Here is a 4,047-nt window from a genome sequence, read left to right on the forward strand (position 1 = left end):
GTTAGACAATAATTTTGAGGAGTTAGACAAGAAATTTGGGAAGTTAGACAATAATTTTGAGGGGTTAGACAACGGGATAAAAGAGGTGAGAAATGGGTTAACGGGGGTAGAAAATAGAATGGCTGCCCAGGAGAATCAAATGGAAGGGATGGAAAAGGGGTTAGAGGGGTTAGAAAACAGTATGGAAGGCAAATTGAGGGACATGAGGGACCAAGCGGAAAGGGAAGTTAAACAAATGGGGCAGCAGATAGAGGGGTCAGAATGGGGGTAGAAACCAAACTGGATGCTCACAGGGAGGAAATGGAGCAGATGAGGGTGGCATCTGGGCAGGAGATGCAAGTGATGGGAGAGGAGATCAGAAGAGGAGTGAGTGAGGTCGGAGGAGTGCGCGAGGAGGTGAGGCACTGTAAGGAGCGCATGGAGAAGGAGGTGAGAAAGGGGACTGTAAAGTTACAAGGGGTAAAGAACCAGGTAAAGAAGAACACAGCGGTAATAGGAGGGTTAAAAGCGACACAGAAAGAACTAAACGATGACTTGGTAGCGACGAAGAGGGAATGTCAGATGGTACGTGAGGGACTGACAACGAGGCTGGACGAGGTGATAGAGGTAATGGAGACGAAGGACCGGCAGGTGAGGACGCACATGGAAACGGTCAAGGTAGCCTTGGAGGACGAGCTTGAGGAGACGTACCGGGGAATAAAAGAGGTGAAGCAGAAATTAGAAGAAGTGGAAGAAGGGGTGAGTGAAATTAAAAAGCGACGGAGAGGGGATAAGAAAGAGATAAAAGAGGAGATAAAAGAATTGGTCCAAAGTCTGTGTTTGGATCGTGATGATGTGTTCATTAACCGGATGAGGGATTCGCAGGTGATGGAGGAGAAGCGAAGAGGAAGAGGACCCGGTGTAAGTGGTGACCAATATGGTCGTGCGTATGATGCGCCAGGTGATTTAAGAAGCTTGGGGGTCGAGATGGACCCGGGTGTTCGTGAGAGGCCGTTGGTGAAGTGTGCGACAGGTCTGGTGTGCGAAAAAGGAGGTGTGCGAGAAAGTCCGACTCTGGGGTGTGTGAGGAAAAAGTGCGTGCCAAGGAGTGAGGGTGCTGGCGAGAGTGAGTCGGTCGTAGCGCGTGTGCGAGGGGGCACATGGAAGCGCGGTGTGGTAAGTGTTACAGAGGGTGTGACGGGAGAGTGTGCGCGAGAAAGGTGCGTGACGGACAGGTGCATGGGGAAAGAGTGCGCTGTCAAAGGCAAGGAAGAATGCACACCTGTGGTGAGTGTTACAGAGGGTGTAACGGGAGAGTGTGCGCGAGAAAGGTGTGTGACGGACAGGTGCATGAGGAAAGAGTGCGCTGTCAAGAGTAAGGGTGAGTGCGCTGTCAAGAATGGAGGTGAGAGTAGTGAGAGTGACACGGAGCGTGAGTTGGTGGTGACAGGTGAGAAAGGAAGCACACCTGGAATGGTAGAGCGTGAGTGGGAATGCACGCTGGAGTTGGTGGTGAGGCACGTGGTTGGGCGTGCGAATGAGAGCACACCTGTGATTGTCACAGAGGAGGTGACAGAGGAGGGGGCGCGAAGAGGTGTGTTGGTGAGGTGTGCGACCAACGAATGTGTGCCAAAGTGTTCGGTGGTCAGGTGTGTGACCAAGGCTGTGAGTGGAATGAGTGTACCGAGGTGTGTAAGGAAAGGTACGAGGAGCATGGGCACGGCTGGATGTGTGAGCAAGGAACGGGCTGCGGGGTGTAAGCGTCCAGGTGAAGCATCGACGGTAACCGGTTTAGAGGTTAGGTCGACTTTTAGCCGAATCGGGCCCTCGGTGCGTGCTGGGCCTCGCTTTGAACGGCCGCGTCCGTGCTCCACTAGGCGGAGCGGGCAGCCGATAGAAAGGGTCGTCATGGCGACCACGTTTTGTTGAGACGTGCCGGCAGGTCGAGATCGGGACATTGGATGGCTCCACGCCGAGATGGTGCGTGGGATCTCGGCCCGGGTAAACCTCCTTCCCTGCACCGAATGCGGGACGTATCCAGCCGCTGGCACCAAACAACCCGCATTCATTGCTCGGCTTTACGAAGCCGGGCTTTGGACAGGAATTGGCGCACCGAGAGGCATTAGCGAGTAAACTGTGTGATGAGGTTAGTGTTTTGGACCCAAAATTAGAGAAAAACAAAATTTGATGATTGGCAAAGGATTGGCAGTAATGATTGGCAGATGATGGGTAGTGATTGGCAAATTTTTAATTTGTTGAAATTTGATGTGCAAAATTGGTAGTGAGCGATGGGCCCGGTGGGTAAGGCTGGCATCCCTGCCACCCTTCCCATATTAGGGGGCAAAGGAGCAATAGCTTATGGGGTGATGGCAGTGAAATCTAGCCCGGGTGGGTTAGGTTATTAGTAGGGATCTAGCGAAGATGACAGTAGGTAACGTTAAGTTTAGTTAGTGACTGATACCTGTAGTGGGGACGCAGGTAGATTAGTATGGATGATAATGATGAGGGAGCGCAATAGTTTAAAGGGACGACTGGGAAGCGCAAGTTTCAGAAGGGAGTAGTTAGCTGAGATGATGCCGTGTGTGTGAGAATTGCACAGGTGTGCAACTGGACAGGTGTGTGGAGCAGTGTATGAGTAGTGAGTGTGTTGATCAGCGCGAATGCGCTTGGGGAGAGAAGGGTGCAGGTGGCACCAGGTGTGAGAGCACAGGTGTGCAGGTACAGGTGTGTGGAGAGAGTTGGAGTAAGTGGTACGGAGTGGTGTGCATGGTGCGAAGGTGTGGATGGGGGAAGAGTGGACCCCTTTCACGAGTACCCGGGGCGGGTAGTGTAAGTGTTAGGTAGAGGGTATAGGTAAATTGTGGTTGGATATTGGCATTTGTGGTGCGGTTGCAGAATGGTGTTGTGGATGGGTGCATTAGTGTTGTGGAAATGGCTGGGCGTGTAGCCTGTTAGTGTGTGTAGTTGGTTGGGCACTCCACCACTGTGAGGATGTCGGCCAGGTGAGGCCGCAGGTGGGCTCTGGGAGCCGGTAGTTGTGAGTGGGTGCCTGAGGATCCCGGGTGTGGATCGGGCAGCCCAGTGCCAGAGAGGGCACCGAGTGGGGAGAGCGCCAGAGGGCCTTCCCCAGGTAGTTAGGTTAGGGTAAGGAGCAGGTAAGCTCGGAGGCAACTGCAGTGGTGGAGGTGTGCAGGTGGGTAGACCCGCTGGGAGAGGTACACGCCGCGGCCCAGAAATTGTGCGAGGGCACCGGGAGATGAATCGGGGGAGTGAGACCCCAAATTGAAAAGCACCACAGTTTGGCCAATGGGAATTGGTTTTTAGAACCCATAGTGTAAGAGGGCCAATGGTTTGGCCGGAGAAAGACCCCGGGTAGTGTAAAGTTGTTAAAGTCATTTAGGAAATAGTTAGGATTGATGAACCTGTCGCACCATACGCAGCCACTTACCTGTGGTGATGATGACTCCACACCTGTGTTTTCTTTGTTTTGTTGCAGGAAATGAGATTGCTGTGGATTTGTGAGACGCATCACGACGTGGATGAGACATTGGGGTGATTCCATCTCTCCCTCCTTAGGAGGGACTGATGATGAATTGGTGATGACAAATTATGATGTTGAGTTGGAAATGGCAAATTTTGATGAAAGTTGAAAATGGCAAATTTGATTGGTTAGGAGGGAGAGAAGACGAATTTGGTTTATGGGAGGAACGGGGAAGACAGTAGGGATGTTTGTTGATTTGTAAAGTAGATGTTTATGGGTAGTGTTGTGTTTTGTGGATACAGTAAGGGGTAAGGGAGGGGCCATGTAGGTTACCTGGTGGGGGGGGGGGGGGGGGGGAGCGTACGGTAGGAACGTACCTGTCTCACCTGGTTCCCATGTGCCCCTAGTGTGCATTACCTTGTGTTGCGTGCACTTTTGCGCCCTTACCACCTTACTCACTTGTCTGCTTCTTTTGTCTCCCACCTCCGAGGATCTGGTTTTGGGGCAGAGAGAGAGGAGAGAGAGGTGCTGGATCCGCAGTTGTGGGCCTGCACTTTCGCTGCTTGCTGCCTGGATCGATACACCAT

The sequence above is a fragment of the Myxine glutinosa genome, chromosome 11, assembly GCF_964187855.1.
Source record: "Myxine glutinosa chromosome 11, kmMyxGlut1.1, whole genome shotgun sequence".
Lineage (NCBI taxonomy): Eukaryota > Metazoa > Chordata > Myxini > Myxiniformes > Myxinidae > Myxine > Myxine glutinosa.